Below are 17,500 nucleotides of genomic sequence, written 5' to 3' on the forward strand. Positions count from 1 at the left end.
AAAGAGGGGTTCCCGGCTGGAAAGCCCAAACCACAGCTCTTCAGATGGGTAGGGAAGGGCAGACAGACTTCCGGCCCCAAGCAGTGATCTGGACCTCCAGAGGCCTTAGGACGACTTCACTGAGAACACGCAGAATCCGACCCAGCCACAGCGTCCTCTATACCTAGCTCTGTTTCACTTTCTCTGTCTCTCTCCCCTCCTCCTCTTTCTCCCTCTGATTCTGCCTCTCACTGTCTGCCTATCCTCCGTCCCTCCCTGTCTGTCTCTGTCTCTCTCCCTCACAAGCACACCACCGCGGGTCCCCCCCCTCCCCCCCCTTCTTTCTCCCCCCCCCCCCCCCCCCCCCGGCATATGCTATTATCCTTTTCCTTAAGACTGTGATTTACATGCCATGGAGTCTCCCTTCCCCAGGGAAACCTACAGTGCCTTTGTCCTTAAAAGAGGCAGGGGATGGTGGGGCTGAGGGCAGACATTATTTGAACAGGTGTGAGGACATACATAGGTCTACTGCCTCGGACTGAGGCCATTCTGAAGCTTTTCGGGGGCGTGGGAGATCACACTGTTCCCGGTGCGTGCGTGTGTGTGTGTGTGTGTGTGTGCGCGCGCGCGTGCAGGTGTGTGGGGAGGGAACCCGAATGGGGCACCCCCAGACCGACCGCTTCGGCTTTGGCGCTGGCATGTGGAGGATCTGGAATCCAGGGCCCTCTGGAAAGGACGGATGTGAGACGGACACCCTCTTCTTCCCGTCTTGAAAGCAGGAGAAAAACCTTCCTCTAGAAGCCCAAGTTCAAAGCCAGCTGTTTCAAGGAACGTCTGCCTCTGGCAAGGGGGAGGGGGAGGGCGAGGGCGAGGGGGCGGCCTGGAGGCAGCCTGGAGCACCCACGGCATGCATTCAGAAACCTCGTGCATCTCTCTTCCGGTGCTATCTTTGGGGGGACGTGGTACTCTTGGGCAAGTCCTCCGAACGATAGTGGAAACAAACATCTGTCTTCTCTCCCACACCTGGTGAATGCAGACAGACACACTGGAAGAGCACCCACCCTCCCTTTTCCCCCAAAGGACTCTTGTCACTGTACAGACGGGGGGGGGGGGGGGTGGCCCACGGGGGTGTCACACGCAGTCTTGGTGGCTCGTCTATGTTTCCAATCCGCCCAGGCAGTGCAGGCGGCCACCACTGCTGCTGCCACCTCTCACCGATCGTTCATCCTGTCCGTCAGTGCTATGACAGCACTAAGCTCTTCAGGGAGAAAATGCTCCCTGCCTTTCCTCTCGGAGGGCACACTGAGGGCACCCACTCCCATTAACAAAGTTTATTCACCTTGACAGGAAGAAAAGAGCTTGGGGTTTTTCACACCGCTGCAGATGACACTTTCCTACCGACTCTGGAATTCTCTTGCTCATTCTCCGGTGGGCCCGCCCCCCCATTTCAGGAGAGGGTGTTTGGTTCTGGGTTGGGGTGCGTGTGTGCGCGCGCGTGTGTGTGTGTGTGCGTGTGGGTGTGTCTGTGTCTTGCTTTTTCATTTTATTGGAATACAGTTGACTGACAAAGTTGTATGAACTTACAGGGTTGTTTCTGGGTGTTCGTCATGGCAGTGAAAGGAAACACCAGGATTTCCCTAGAAAGCCATCCCGTTCACCTGATCGGTGGCATGGAGGACATTCACATCCTCCTTGAGTTTCGCATTTGAAAGTGAGGGGCGGGTGCGTGCAGCAGGTCCCCCACCCCCACCCCACCCCGCGCCCCGAACGTGCCTCCCGCAGTGGCACTAGGAGTGTGTGCAATGAAAGGGACAGGACACCAGACACCAGAGGACCATTCTGACCCTCCTTTCCTTCTCTCTTCAGAAAGCAGGAAATAAATCTCTTGGGTGAAAGAAAAGTGTGCTCCCTGCCACGAAATTTGGGGGGGGGGGGTGTCGGGTTGGCGATAAGGACTTCACTGCTCCCATGGCTCCTGCAATGTTCACGAATCCTCCAAATCCTCAAGGCAAGATGGTTCACAACCAATACATGAGCGAGCTGTCAGAGACACCAGGGACTGAAACACTCCGTATTAGGGAGGGGTCCTCACTCACTTTCATGCAAAGGCAGCCACAACAGCAGCCTTTTCAAAGATGGCTGCAGGCAAGGGGGTGGGGGAGATGATGGAGAAAGTGGTGGTGGCGGCGGCGGCGGCGGCGGCGGCGGCGTGGCAGACTTGGATCACGTCCATTATGTTCATTCAACAAACAGTCGGGGCGATGGGAGAATGGCCGCTTGGTGGTCTGGGTTTCTCCAGGCTCCCTGGCCCACTCCCTGCCCCACACCCCCAACCCCCCACACCCCCTTGGACATGGGCAGGAAGGTTTCTAGAGAAGGCAGTGCCTGACCTGCTGGCTCTGTCACCCTGGGGGGAGAACATTTCGGAGAGTCGCCAGAGGCTTCAGACTTCCTACCCCTCTCCCTCCCCCACTCTGAACCCTGGTAACTAGACTTCATTCAACCGACACTTAGGATGGGTCATCCAACTGTTCTCTCATGAAGGAAGGAAGGAAGGAAGGAAGGAAAGAAGGAAGGAAGGTCGGTCGGTGGGTAGGTGGGTGTGTTTTCTGCGTGGGGTGAAGCCTTCCCTCCCTCGATGCAAGCCTGATATCCTCACCTGTCACAGAGACTGGACCCCTAAAAAACTACTGTGTCCGGTTTTCTCCCATTTAGGGGGTTCCAGAGTGTGTGTGTGTGTGCGTGTGCGTGTGCGTGTGCGTGTGTGCGTGCGTGCGTGCGTGCGTGTGTGTGTGTGTGTGTGTGTGTGTTGAGGGCCACACCCACGGCATATGGAGGTTCCCAGATGACGGATCGAATCGGAGGCTTTAGCTGCTGACCTCCTACACCACAGAAACAGGAATGCCAGGTCCGAGCCGCGTCTGGGACCAACACCACAGCTCACGGCAACACCGGATCCTTTACCCACTGAGCGAGGTGGACAGGCATCGAACCTGCAACCTCATGGTTCCTGGTCGGACTCATTTCCACTGCGCCATGGCGGGAACTCTGCTTTGTGGTTTTGGCGTTTGGATTCCAGAAGGTGGCGTAGGGGTCCCTGTTCGTCGTCTATTGGATAGAGACTCTTTTGTGTGTGTATATGTTCATCCCATCCTCCTCATGGATCCCTCTCCCCCGCCCTCATGATTTCTTTTCCCCCCTCTGCTTTTTAGGGCTGCCCTCGTGGCATATGGAAGTTCCCAAGCGAGGGGTTGAATCGGAGCTACGGCTGCTGGCCTACGCCACAGGCACAGCCATGTGGGATCCGAGCCGCGTCTGCGACCGACACCACAGCTCACGGCACTGCCTGCCGGATCCTTACCGCCCCCCTGAGCGAGGCCAGGGATCGAACCCACACCCTTCCCTGCAAAGGTTCCTCGTCGGATGCGCTTCCATGGTGCCACGACAGGAACTCCCCCGTGATGGTTTTTTTTCACGCTGGTGTTCCCACCCACAAGGAAGGAATGGCCCAATATTCTGGAATCACCTAGAGGGGAAAAGACGCTGAAAAAGAACGGAGGGATAGATGGATGTAGATGGATCACTGAATCCCCTTGACTGTACACCTGAAACGAACACAACATTGTAAGCAAGCCCACTGTATGCCGAGCTAAAGCAACAACAACAACCAACAACCACAACAACCACAACAAACTTACATCTTAAAAAAAAAAAAAAAAAAAAAAAAAAAGATGTCCCCTGCAGTTCCCATCAGGGCTCAGCGGTAATGAACCCGACTAGGATCCGTGAGGATGTGGGTTCGATCCCTCCCCTGGCCTCGCTTGGTGGGTTAAGGATCCCGCGTTGCTGTGGCTGTGGGGTAGGCCCGCAGCTACAGCTCTGATTCGACCGTGAGTCTGGGAACTTCCATAGGGCTGGGGCGTGGGCATTAAAAAAAGATATACTATATGCATACTATATACATATGTAGGAGTTCCCGTCATGGCTGGACGAATCCGACTAGGAGGCCTGAGGGTGCGGGTTCGATCCCTGGCCTCGCTCGTTGGGTTCAGGATCGGGTGTTGCCGTGAGCTCTGGTGTAGGTCGCAGACAGGGCTCGGATCCCGCGTTGTGCTGGCTCTGGTGTAGGCCGGTGGCTACGGCTCCGATTGGACCCCTAGCCTGGGAACCTCCATGTGCCATGGGTGCAGCCCTAGAAACAGAAAATAACTACGTGTGTGTGTGTGTGTGTGTGTGTGTGTGTGTGTGTGTGTGTGTATACAGATAGATATAGATATATAGATATAGATATATCACCTAAAGGCCCAGGACTAGAGAAAGCATTGGGTCATTAGGATCTAAGAATCTTCTCCCCGCCCCCCAAATCCATCCATCCATCCATCCATCCAACCCACCCTCCCTCCCTCCCTCCCTCCCTCCCTCTCTCCATCTTTCACTTTTCCTGATAAAGACAAAGGGACAAAAATTGTTTGTTTGGTTGTTTCTTTGTTTGTTCGTTTTTTTCTCAAAAGTTGTACATCTACTTTGTAACTTATACCTCTGTCAGAGGGATGGAGAATCCTTGACCTTTTCCTCCCTACCCAAATCCTTCCAGAAATCAGAAACTCAGTGGCTGGAAAACTGGACTGGATCCTGAAGTTTTTCCAGTTGCCTTCCATCTCTGGCTACAACTCTCTTCATCAGCGTTTCCCATTTTCTCCCACCCTTTGGACCTGGCATCCTTGCGGATGAGAACACGTATCGCTTGTCCCGAGGCCCTGAAAACGGAAGCCCGTGGAGTCCCTCGATGAACACATCAGAGAAATGGTCTCTGAGAGTGAAACCATCACCCTGTGTTCATTTCTCTAAGAGCCCCTCGGAAAGTTGGCCCCAACACCTGACGGCATTCTCAGAGGGGCCTTTCAAAAGACTGAAGGGGCGTTCCCGTCATGGCTCCGTGGTGAGCGAATCCGACTAGGAACCGTGAGGTTGTGGGTTCGATCCCTGCCCTCACTCAGTGGGTTAAGGATCCAGCGTTGCCGTGAGCTGTGGTGTCGGTCGCAGACACGGCTCAGATCCCACGTTGCTGTGGCTCTGGCGTAGGCTGGCAGCTATGGCTCCGATTCGACCCCTAGCCTGGGAACCTCCATATGCCATGGGAGCGGCCCAAGAAATGGCAAAAAGACAAAACAAACAAACAAACAAACAAACCGAGAAAACAAAAGACTGAAGGGACTTTCCCCTCTCCCTCTCTCTTCCCTCTGTCTCTCTCTGTCTCACTCACTGTCTCTGTCTGTCTCTCTGTGTCTCTCTCACACGTACACGCACACACACACAGAGTCACCGGCTCCGTTCTTCATATGTAACAGTTTGAAAGTTCCAGGAAAGTTTGGCAGCCCAAACCGGCCTTGGTACTCCAGCTCCAATTAAGTCTCAGAGACAGAGTTTTGGGTGAAGCATAAAGAACAGCTTTATTGCTTTGCCAGGCTAAGGAGGCCACAGCAGGCTAAGGACCTCAAAACTGTGTCCTCCCTTGAGAGGGGATAGCAAGGGGTTCTATAGGTTTAGCTTAATGGTGGGCATGGGGGTGGCGGAGCTGTCTAGAAGCATCAGGGTGCTTGCATTCTCCCTGGATAGGAGATTAGGATAGACCATTTCAAAGTCATCAAGGCTGGAGTCAGGTGGTCCATGGAATGTTTCTAGTGTCTTTGGGGTTATGGCATTTTGACCTTCTCTCCGGAGTGAAGATTGCTCATCCACGGGGTGGGGGGGGGGGCGCAATCCTTAGGGAGTGTTTCAAGGGTAGAGAAAACACCAGGTTCACTACAACTCTGACTCGACAGTAGTCATTAGTCATAAGTTCGTGGGCCAAGGCAAGCCATAACCTAATGGAGACTATTTCAAAGTAGCTTTTAGCTGTAACAATGTCTCTGGCTCCAACACACCAGCACTCCCGGGCTTGAGCTTGGTTTCAGTTTCAGAGGAGGGAACTCTGGCTCCAAGGATTAACCCCTTCGTTCCTTTGGTTTCTGTGGGCCTGGTTCGGGGAGCCCATCCACATCACCGCCTTTTGAGAGGCCATCTGACAACTGTTTCACCAAAGCGACGTCATCTCAAAACAAGGAAACCAGTTCCATAAATGGAGGATCTCTCCCTTCCCCCTCCCTCCCTCTCCTTCTCACTCTCCTCTACCCACAGCTCATGGCAACGTGGGATTCGTAACCCAGTGAGCGAGGCTGAGCATGGAACCTGCCACCTCATGGTTCCTAGTTGCATTTATTTCCACTTCTGCACCACGATGGGACCTCCCCAGCTCAGTTTTTCACACGTGAGGTTTCCCGGGACGTTTCGGAGGAGGCGGACCCCAAACGTGTCTCCATGCCCTGTGTGGGTGATTCCTGTGAGGTAAAATGACTTAAGGACCGGCCCACACCAAAGGGACACTCTGGCCCTCCTTTCTGGCCCCCAGACAGCAGGAGATGAAAATCTCCTCCTCGTGCAAAGGAAGATGGCAAGTGAAGATGTCCATTCCCACACCAAGGCCAACATGCTCCAGAAGTTTTGCGGGGTTTCCCGGGTTGGGAAATGGCGGGGGCTCCTTTGGCCTGACACGAGGCGAGTTTCGTGCACACATCCTCCCCCACCCCCCTCCATGCAGTCTGCGAGGGGCAGCCTGAGGGTAGGGAAATTGGGGAAAGAGGGGAAAAAAAACACTTTCCCTAAAGAGAAGCTCCAGGAAAAGTCACCACCTCTGACTTGACTGGAGAGTTTCTGCATTTGAATGAAGTGATTGAACCCAGGCCCTGAGGCCTGGATCTTCCTGATCTCCCCTCCCCCCCTTCCCGGGCGTGAGTCCAGGCGATTTGGGAAGCGAGAGGCGGCGCAGCAGGGATGGCGGCCGGGGGTGGGGGGTGGGGCGGGCAGCTGGGGCCGGGAGTGGGGGGGTGCGGGACTAATGAACCAGCGCCTGCCTGCCTGCCTGCCTGCCTGCCTGCCTGCCTGCCTGAACGAGCCCCTCCCCTCCCCCCCCACCCCCTCCCCACGCCCACCCGCCTGAGGGCGGGGATGGGGCCTGAGAGCTACGGGAAACTTCTTTGCTAGCTACTTGTCAGGGAGTGATCCCAGCTCAAAGTCCCTTTGCTTATTTCGGAACAAGGTCTGAGTCTCAGCTAGTACAGAGTTTCTGAATGTCTCGGCACATGGACTGGCCTGCACCAAACAAGCAGACAGGAAGAAAAATGAACACACAGAAACCCAGCTGGTCTCCTTCTCCCAGAGTCTCTCTTGGAGAAATTACCTTAAGCTCAGTGACTTTGCCCCGTCTCCCTCTGGTGCAAAGCCATCCCTGGAGGAGCCAGGTCTTACATGAGCAGGGCAGGGCAGGGCAGCACCACCCAGGTGAGCTGGAGAGTGGAGAGTCAAGTTGATAGATACCCCAAATGTGGCTGGCCAGGGGTCTGGGTTAGCATTCCGTGTGAACTCACACACCCAGGCACCTAGCACCGATTTCCCCATGTTCTTCCGACCGTGATTCTCACTCTTCTTCTGTCCCCCCCCCCCCCCCACCTTCGGCTTTTTGCCTTTTCTAGGGCCGCTCCTGCGGCATATGGAAGTTCCCCTGCCAGGGGTCCAATCGGAGCTGTAGCCGCTGGCCTACACCAGAGCCACAGCAACGCGGGATCTGAGCCACATCTGCAACCTGCACCACAGCTCACGGCAATGCTGGATCCTTAACCCACTGAGCAAGGCCAGGGATGGAACCTGCAACCTCATGGTTCCTAGTCAGATTCATTAACCACTGAGCCACAATGGGAACTCTGACTCTCCCTCTTCCCTGCCTGATACCTTAAGAGCCTGATCGTTTGTGGGGAAATGAAATCCCAGCTGGCAAGAGCCACCTTATCTTCCCAGCACACGAGAAAAGAATAGGCGCAGGCTCACATCCATCTTATGTTTCTATGCCTTGCCCTGGCCCCACCGTTTCAGAAAGCTGTGTCCCTCCACCTGTCAAAAGCCAAAGCCCAGGAGTTCCCGTCGTGGAATAGTGGAAAGGAATCCAACCAGGAACCATGAGGTTGCAGGTTCGATCCCAGGCCTTCCACAGTGGGTTTAGGATCTGGTGGCATCACCTTGCGCTGCGGTGTAGGTTGCAGACGCAGCTTGGATATGATGGTGCTTGTGACTGTGGCATACGCCCCAGCAGTTGTAGGTCTGATTCGGCCCCTAGCCCGGGAACCTCCATATGATGCGGGGGGGGGGGGGGGGTAGGGGGTAGGGGGAGGCTGCAGCCAAAGCCCAAGGAAGAAAGACAATCAGAATGTTGCGTGGAACTCCTGGAGACTTAACAGCCACCACCAGTCATGACCATGGCTGTCAACCGACACCAGAGCCAAAGAAATGTCGGATCAAATAGGAACCTGCCACTTACACCAGTACTCACCACAATGCAGGACCACAAAAACAAAGGAACAAGAAACCAAAACTAAATAATTGCCCAGGAGCAGCAGGTGCAGGAAAACCATGCTGACTCTCACCCCCCAGAAGCCAGAGGTAACCTATTTATCACCCCACACGCACACACCTCAGCACCACCAGCACCAGCACCCCACCCCCCCACCCCAGGATCGAATCTGCATCCTCGTGGGTGCTCCTCAGCTTTGTTACCAATGAGCCACAATGGGATCTCCCCAATCCAGGTTTTTATGTTTCTTTTTTTTTTTTTTTTTTTACCCTTGCTTTCTTCGGGTGGCACTCACGGCACACGGAGGTTCCCAGGCTAGGGAATCAGAGCTTGAGCCACTGGCCTACACCACAGACACAGCAACACCAGGTCCGATCTGTGTCTGCAACCTACACCACAGTTCAGGGCAATGCCAGATCTTTCACCCACTGAGCGAGGCCAGGGATCAAACCAGCACTCTCATGGATGCTAGTCAGATTCCTACCTGCTGAGTCACAATGGGAACTCCACTAAATACATAAATTTTTTCAAAGAGAGAGAGAGAGGGAGGGAGAGTGTGTGTGTGTGTGTGTGTGTGAGAGAGAGAGAGAGAGAGAGAGAGAGAGAGAGAGAGAAGGTCTGGTATCACTTGGGGAAAAATAAAATTATGCTTGGAGAAAAATATCTGTCCCTAGAGATCATTCACAATGGCTTGCTCTGCCTGTTCATTTCTCTCTTTCTTCCCTTTTCTTTTTTCCTTCCTTTTCTTTTCCTTTCGCATCTGTCTGTGCCGTGTGTGTGTGTGTGTGTGTGTGTGTGTGTGTGTGTGTAGTCTTCTTTTAGGGCTTCACATGTGCCATTTTGTAGGTTCCCAGGTTAGGGGTCAATGCTAGTCGGGTTCGTTTCCACCGAGCCACAACGGGAATTCCTGCCTTGTGTTTCTTTATCTTTGTTCTGTTACTAGGTGCTAGGGATTCCTTTTTGTTAAGTCCAGTCACTTAAATAAGGGTGTTTGCAGGGTTGCCTAAAGCATCAAAAATGTATTTTCTCATTAAATATTGGAATGTGGGGAGTTCCTGTTGTGGCTCAGTGGTAACAAACCCGACTAGTATCCATGTATGCCGGTTCGAACCCTGGTTTGGGAACTTCCGTATGCCACAGTTATGGCTCTAAAAAATCCTCTCTCTCTCTCTCTCTCTCTCTCTCTCTCTCTCTCTCTCTCTCGATAATATACACATACACACACACATCCATACGTACATACCTATGTACACGTATACATATACATTGGAATTTGGTCTGCCATCGATGAGATGCTCCCTCTTTGTGTGTTGTTCATTTTGTTTTTTGTTTTTTAGGAGTGCACCCTTGGGATATGGAAGTTCCCTGGGCTAGGGGTCGAAGAATCGGAGCTGTAGCTGCTGGCCTGCACCTCAGCCAGAGCTATGCCCTGCCAGATCACCCGATCTGAGCTGAGCGGCCACGTCTGTCACCTACACCTACCTCCCCCTGAATGAAGACGTATTTTCAATACATCTCAAGTGGAGAAAAACTTGCTAAAAATCACTTTATTTGTCATGGAAACCATATCTTCTAGCAGACATGGCACAAAAGCCAGTGTTTATGGTCATCACACCACAGACATCAGAATTCCAAGCTTCTAGGGGTTTCTGGGGGCGGGGGGTGTGTCCCCAGGGCCTGTGGAAGTTCCATGCCCGCCGCCACTGCCACTGACTGCTGCCGCCCCTCTGCCACCACCCAGGGATCCTTCGCCCTGGGTGGGTGGGGGGAGGGAGAGGGTATCTCAGCAGAAACGATCTTATCTTACGGGGTTTATGGGTGGCTAGAAGCATGTGGTTCTGTTCATGTCATGCTCGAGGTTTCGGTTTTTGCCCTCCTACCTACCCAATGGTCGGCAGATGGAATTCTTCTGGTTTTCTCTGGCCATCCCTCTCCTCGAACTCACGGGTCCAGTTTTTCTCCCACATTTGACTTTTCCGGGAGATCCACAAAAGGAAGCGCCAACCCTTGACATCCACCGACAAGAGATCACCACCCTCTGCCCCTCTTTAGCCCCTTCTCATCCTCATGCCTGCCTGCACACATCGGAGACATTTCCAAGTGCCCAGGAGGATCCTTGGACCCTGACACCTCGAAATCTTCCCTGAGCAGCAGTGCTCGGGACTCAGACCTGGGGTTTATCACGGGCTCCAACCACGACCTTTGGTTTTCCTGGGCTGGGAGATCGGTTTCATGAGATGGAACCGGCTGCGGATTCAGCTTCTGGATCTGGAATGTGAAACGTTGTACACGACTTTTTTCAAGGCATGACTGTAGGGGAACGAAACCTTGCCCCCCCCCCCCCAACCCGCCACATCCCAGATGTCACATGAGCACGGGGAGGAATTCTGTGGAGCTGGAAACAACCATGACCCAAAAGAACACAGGAAGGAATTCCTGTCATGGCGCGGCGGAAACGAATCGGACTAGGAATCACGAGGTGGCAGGTTTGATCCCTGACCTCGCTCAGGGGTTTAAGGATCTGGCATTTTTCCGCGAGCTGTGGCATAAGGTCTCAGATGTGGCTCGGATCCCGCCGTTGCTGTGGCTGTGGCTCAGGCTAGCAGATGCAGCTCCGATTCAACACCAAGCGTGCGCGCGCGCGGGGTGGGGGGGGGGTGGGGGGGGAAGGGAAGCAAACCTCCTAAGAACGACGAAAGTGCAGTTAGGAAACAGAAAATGATGATCCCGGAAGTCCACTTGAATGTGGTTGGGAATCATGCATAGGACCACACCGCCACCGTGTGAGAGACCAGTGCAAGACAGCTGAACAATACAAAGCGGGGTGGGGGGGGGGGGTGCTTGGCGGGGGTTGGAGGAGGAGGAGGAGGAGGAGGAGGAGGAGGAGGAGGAGGAGGAGGAGGAGGAGGAGGAGGAGGAGGAGGAGGAGGAGGTGGGGGGAGACGGCGGCACTGGTGGTGGGCAAAGGTGCCTCTGGGCGAGGACTTTGGTGACCATATTCTCATGGCAGGCTTGAGAGCCCAAAAGATGACATGGTGGAGGCTGAAGTTAAATTTGGTCAAAAGGAAAACAACCATGAGAAAAGATGCGTCCACCCACACATAGAAAAGATATCGTGCCAAGAATGGGAGCCCTGTTCCAATGGCTCTTCCTGGGATTGTGGGAAATGAATCGATAGCAAGAAGATGCTTTCACATCCATGTCTTCAATGACTCCTGTACTAAGTGCGTCGTGGTTTTGCCAGTTTGGCAGAGTTGTGGAATGTCATCCGGCAATTGCATCTCCCCTGCCCAACCAGCAAGATGGAGTTGTTCTTTTTTTTTTTTTTTTTTTCCTGCTGCACTGCCTTTCCTGTGCCAGGGATCGAACTTGAGGCTCAGCTGTGACCTAGGCACAGCGGGAACTCCGAGATGGATTTCTTTTTCCTTCTTTTTCTTTCCTTCCTTCCTTTCTTCCTTTCTTTCTTTTCTCTCTCTCTCTTTCTTTTTCTTTTCTTTCTTTCTTTCTCTTTCCTTCCTTTCTTTCTCCTTTCTTTTTCTTTCTTTCTTTCTTTCTTTCTTTCTTTCTTTCTTTCTTTCTTTCTTTCTTTCTCTCTCTCTCTCTCTCTCTCTATCTTTCTCTTTCCTTCCTTTCTTTCTTTCTCTTTCTTTCTCTCTCTCTCTCTCTCTCTCTCTCTTTCTTTCTCTTTTCTTTCTTTCTTTCTTTCTTTCCTTCTCTCTCTCTCTCTCTCTCTCTCTCTTTCTGGTTTTTTTTTGGGGGGGAGCCACACCCGCAGCACATGGAGGTTCCCAGGCTAGGGGTCAGTTCGGAGCCTTACCTGCCGGCCTACACCACAGGCACAGCCACGCGGGATCCGAGCCGCGTCTGTGACAGACACCACAGCTCACGGCAATGCCAGATCCTTAACCCAACAAGTGAGCCAGGGATCAAACCTGCAACCTCATGGTTCCTGGTCGGATTTGTTTCCACTACCCCAGGATGGCAATCCTGAGACTTGCAAAGTTTATTGTTTGTTTCGGGTTTTCTCCACCCCCTCTCCCTCCTGTTTCAGCTTTATGTTTTACTTTTTGGCCACACACACGGGCAGCAAGTGGAAGTTTTTCCTGAGCCAGAGATGGAACCTGCACCACACAGGGGCAACCAGAGCCACCGCGGTGAGAAAGCAGGAGCCTTGACCCTGTTGGTCGTGGGCTTCCTTCTTCTTCTTCATCTGTTGTTGTTTTTTGGGTTTTTTTTGGGGGGGGGGTTGTTTTCCTTTTTTTGTTTTGTTTTGTTTTGTTTTGGATGAGATTTCAGTTCACCCCCCCACACATACACACACACTCATAGTGTTGCGTTGTACTTTCCCTCCGTTGTGGTTGGTCAGTCATGCTGAAATCCATGTTTCTATGACCTGACCACCAGAGCATTTGCCCCAGGCAGCCATTTGTTCTCTTTGGACTTTGTCTCAGTCTATGCAGAGAGAGATTTTCATTTCCACTTTCCTAGGATCGACTGTATCCTTCTCTCCCTTCCTAAGCTTCTGGGCTTTGCTTGTCTGCTTTTGACAGACCGTCTCCGTCGGTAAGGGTGGCAGGTATACCGACTCCTGCGTTGTCGTTCTCCGAGAGCTTGCCGGGTTTCGTTTTTGCCAGTCCCCGCCTACCCTCCCGCCCTCCCTCTCTCCCTCCCTCCTCCAGCTCCGTGCAGGGAGGTGGGGTGGGGGTGGGGGAGAGAAGAGAAGGTGGAGGGGAACCTGAGATCTCTCTCGCTAGTGCCACCCTCACCGCGCCGGCTTCTCTCTGGAATTCCCAAGCCCAGGAAGGGACATGCTTGGGGGAGCGAGCGCGGCTCCTTCTAGGCAACAGCGAGAACCTCTTCCCAGCTCCTTCCCCGCCGCCGCCGCCGCCGCCGCCGCCGCCCCCCTCTTTCCATCTGCTGCCATCACGCCACGCAGTGCCTTGCCAGGAGGCAGCTCCGTAGTGGAAGCCTCGCGGTCGTGCAGGACGCCTGGCGCCTCGGCCCCGGGAAGAGCTCGGGCATTTGGGTGGCCGGCGCTGTGTCGTTGTGTCGCCGCCGGCCGGCCGGCCTTCCGGATCTGTCCTGGTGACGTTGGTGGCGGTTGTCGCGTGCCATCTAGTGTCCGCTTTTATATCGTCCCTTCCCTCTGCAGCTTTGGGGACCTTCGCGAGGGATGTGACTCAGCCATCCGGCCTGAGTCAGAGTTCCGGGAGGCTGGCGACACTGGCGGCGACAGCTCCGGTGGCTCAGAGGCCTGGGAGTGTCCCTCTCTCACCGGAGATTGGGCGTGCAGGCCTGTGAGGGAGTGACTGTCACCGCGCTCCCCAGGCAGGTTCTGGGGCCGCCTGGCCGGGTCGACCAGCATCCGCTCTTGCCGCTCCGGCCCCGGGGACCGACCAGGCCTGGGCCGGGCCGCCTCCCTAGCGAGGGGAGAGGGTGTGCGGCGCCCGGGACTGCCTGTGCTCGGGTGGCCTGGCCTTGTCCCGGGTCGCCCTTTGGAGCGTGAATGACTCCCGCCCGCCGTCCCTCCAGCCTCTCATCCCCGAAGTGAGGAGCGGCCCGGGCTGTGCGCTGTGAGGGCGTTGGAGGGCGCGACAGGCTCGGTGGCCGGCACGCTTGTTTCCCGGTCGTCATGCCGGCATGGGTCCCTCCCCCCCTGCCCCCCGACTGATGGCTACCGCCGGCCCGTGCGGAGTCGTACTGACGAGGTCTAGACCGGCACAAGCCGTGAGGGGTGGAGCGGAAAGGGTGGCTCGGGCCCCGGCGCCTTCCTTCGCGGGGTCCGTTCGTCGGAGGCGCCTCCGTGGAAACATTTTTTTTCCAAGTCCTGATGGATCCGGAGATGGTGGATGGTACCCCGCCGGCCCCCTGCTCCCGGGTGTGGCCGGGAAGGGTGCACCTGGGCCTGAGGCGTGCCCATGTAGGGTCCCGGTCGTTGGACAAGACTTCGTTTCCCACGCTCTCATTCCCCCCCCCCCCGCCCCCCCGCCCTCGGAGTGTTTCCCTGTCGGTCGGTCGATCTGTCGGGAGGTGGGGACCGGCCTGAGCTGGATGGTGTGTCCTGGATTTTGGGGGAGCCAAGTCCCCGTCTGGAGCTCCGGACAGACCGATACCTGCCCGCGTGGGCAAGCCGGGAAGGGCTTCCCCGGCTGGCCGGCCGGCTCCACCTCCTTCCTGTCCCTGTCCCTTCCTTGCGGTCACGCTCCCCGGGTCGACCAGATGGCCCTGAGAGCGCTGGGTCTGGCGACTCTAGGGCAGGGCTGGGGGACAAGTGTCCGGATGGGGGTTCCGGGGATACCCCCACGTCCTGTGGGTGGGCCCCGCTGCTGGGCATGGACATTTTTCGCGGCCGAAATAGGCCTTTTCTGTCACCAGGTAGATGCTGACACGATCCTCTTCAGCGCCTGTCGCTGGAGACCTTGGGCCTCTGGATGCACGTGGGGGGCTTTGGGCTTTCGGCTGCTGTCCAAGGCCTGACCCTGCCCTTTGCACCCCGCGTGGGGGCCGCTCGCCTGGGCCTGTGCGCCGGCTCTCGCTTGTGCATCCAGCTGGCCCATGCTGCGGTGTCCCCTCCGGTCTTTGGCTGACCCGAGGGCGGCAGGGCGCGTGGCCCTGTGGGGTCTTCTACCCTGTGTGCCTCCCTGCTGCGGGCACCCGGCGGCTCGGCTGGAACAACCCCACCCTGTTGGCTCCGTGCCACGTGTCAGGCATTCTCCCTCCCGGGGTTGTCAGCCGCTGTCTCTCCCCTGAGAGAGGAAGGGGAGGAGGAGGAGGAGGAGGAGGAGGGGGGGCCGGTGAAGCTGAAGCAGGCCCCCGTGGTGATTGTCTTTGCTGGCCCTCCCTCCCTCCCTCCCTCCCTCCCCTCTTCTGGGCTCTTCCCTGGCTCTGCCAGGACTGATCGATGTGGTGATGTGGCGCTCTCCTGGGCTTGGGCTTAAGCCGCGCCAGGTGAGGGACGGCCGCTCATGGTGAGTTGGGCCGCGCCTCTCATTCTGTCGCGGGCCCCTCGCTGCTCCTCCCCCACCTGCGGGTGGTGTGGGGGAAGGCAGGGGTGCGGCCTCCAGCCTGACCTCTGGTCTCCCGCCCTGCTGCCTTCGGGTGTCAGTCGGGGGGGGGGGCCTGGGTCCTTTGGGACGCAGCAGGCATTCTCGCTTTGCCTCCTTGGCGTGTGCCTTGCGAGCGGTCCCTCCCCAAAGTGGGGGGAGGCCTCCCTCGCTGCCATGCTTCGCATCCCTGCGGGTGCGTGAGCGTGCCTCCCCTGGTCCTCTGTGGTGCCCCTGGAGTACTCCGGGTTGCCTGTCAGATGCCCGAGGCCGAGCGGTGGTGTCGTTTTCCTCTCCCAGCGGTGAGTCCCCTCGGGTCCCCACTGTGGTGGTGGCGTGCCCCACGAGCAGCTTCCTAAAGCTCAGGGGAGGGGGTCGAGACGGTAAGGCAGGGGAAGCTTGTGTCCCCTCCCCGGGAGGGGCTCAGGTGGACCCCTTGTCATGGGTCTCCCTCACTGTGTGCCAGTGAGGGCAGCCCTTGGCCCTTGAGTGGCACGCCCCATGCTTCTCCCTTGACCGGGAAGGCTGCATGTGGTCGTGAGAGCGACCGCGGTGGGCCGGGAGATGTGAAGGGGGGGTCCCCGTCTGGCTTTCCGGACGTGGCATCCCTCCACCCACGTGGAAAAGTCTGAAAGGCAAGCCTGGTGGCAGCACAGACTCTTGCCCTCCCGGCTCTGACCGTGGACGCTCACATGGGCTGTGTGCTTTACCCATACCGCAGACCCCCCCCCCTTCTGACTTCCCACTTTTTGGGAGTGTTCCCACTCCCGTGGGTCCCCGAAGGGGCGAGCGATGGTGTGTGGGGCACGACGCGCCCTCGGTGAGAAAGCCTTCTCTAGCGATCTGAGAGGGGGGCCTTGGGGTACCTGGACCCCCCAGCCGCCGCCCCTCCTGAAGTCTGCAGGGCAGTAGCTGCCGGCGCTACTTGCCACAGCGTGTGGGCAAGAGCCGCCCTCGCGCGAGGGGTGCGCTGGCCCCCGCGGTGGGGGCCAAGCGCTGCTCTTTTGCCTAATGCGGCCTGTGCCTCCCCCCTCCGAGTTGGGGGAGGGTCACGCCGGGCCGGGCCGGGTTTTGGCGTCCAGCGCCGGGCTGTGTGCTGCGTGGGCGCGTGGTGCCCCTCCCCTTGGAAGGGGAAGTGGAGGAGGGGGATGCGCCCCGTCCCCCGGCGGCCTCTGCCCCTGCCTCCCCCGCTGCGAGCCGCCCGTCGGTTCTTCCCGCACTCGCCTGGGGTCGCAGCTGGTGGTGTGGAGGTGGTGAGCGAGCATGGTTCGGGCCGCCTCGCTCAGGAGCGTTTCCCCCAGGCGTCAGGCCCTGGAGGGTGGACTAGGTGAAGGACGGATGAGATGAGGGTGGAAAGATGGACGGATGGGTGAGATGAGGCGGACGAACCCCCCCCACGTGGCAGGGGGGGGGAAGCCTTTGCACATGGGGCCCTGGTTGGTGGGGCCGGGTCGTGGAGTGCTCTGGGGCGACTGAGGCCGCCTGGTGTCCCAGGTGTCATGGGACTGCCCTCGTGTGTGTGGTGGTGTGACCCCGTGCTGGTTTGCCTGGCGTGCCTGGGTCCTTTCTCCTCTCCCTGGGCAGGCACCCGCGTCCCTGCCCCACAGCCCTTGCCCCGTGTGCATTGCCGCCCTTCCCCGGTGCTGCCGGCCCTCCCCCTGCCCCGAACAGGTGACCGCCCTGCCTTGCCTGTGCCATGTCTCTCTCCCTCCCGCCCCCGCGTCAACCGGGGACCTGAAATGGCCTCACCTCGTGTGGGTGTCACCCCCTGGCCGCCGTGGCCGGGCGGGTGTCCCTGGGTGATGTGCTTCTCGGGTGTCCCCCTGTGCGCGGGGGGGTGGGGGAAGAGGGTTGGGCACGGCGGGTGCGTGTGGGGTGTGGGGGGTGGTCGTCGGTAGGTGCCTTGGGAGACTTGTTTCCACGGGGCCGGCTGTGGCTCATCGGTGTCGTCGGTGGCGGTCGTGGGGCCCCCGCGAGGGGGGGCCCCCCAGGGGCTGAGGGGGAGGCCAGTCGGCGTCCTGGGTGTTGCGGCGGGACC

Source organism: Sus scrofa, chromosome 8 (assembly GCF_054392235.1).
Source record: "Sus scrofa isolate SSC_HxYL_T2T_F1_AM1 chromosome 8, Sscrofa_HxYL_maternal_Yorkshire_Landrace_v2.0, whole genome shotgun sequence".
NCBI lineage: Eukaryota > Metazoa > Chordata > Mammalia > Artiodactyla > Suidae > Sus > Sus scrofa.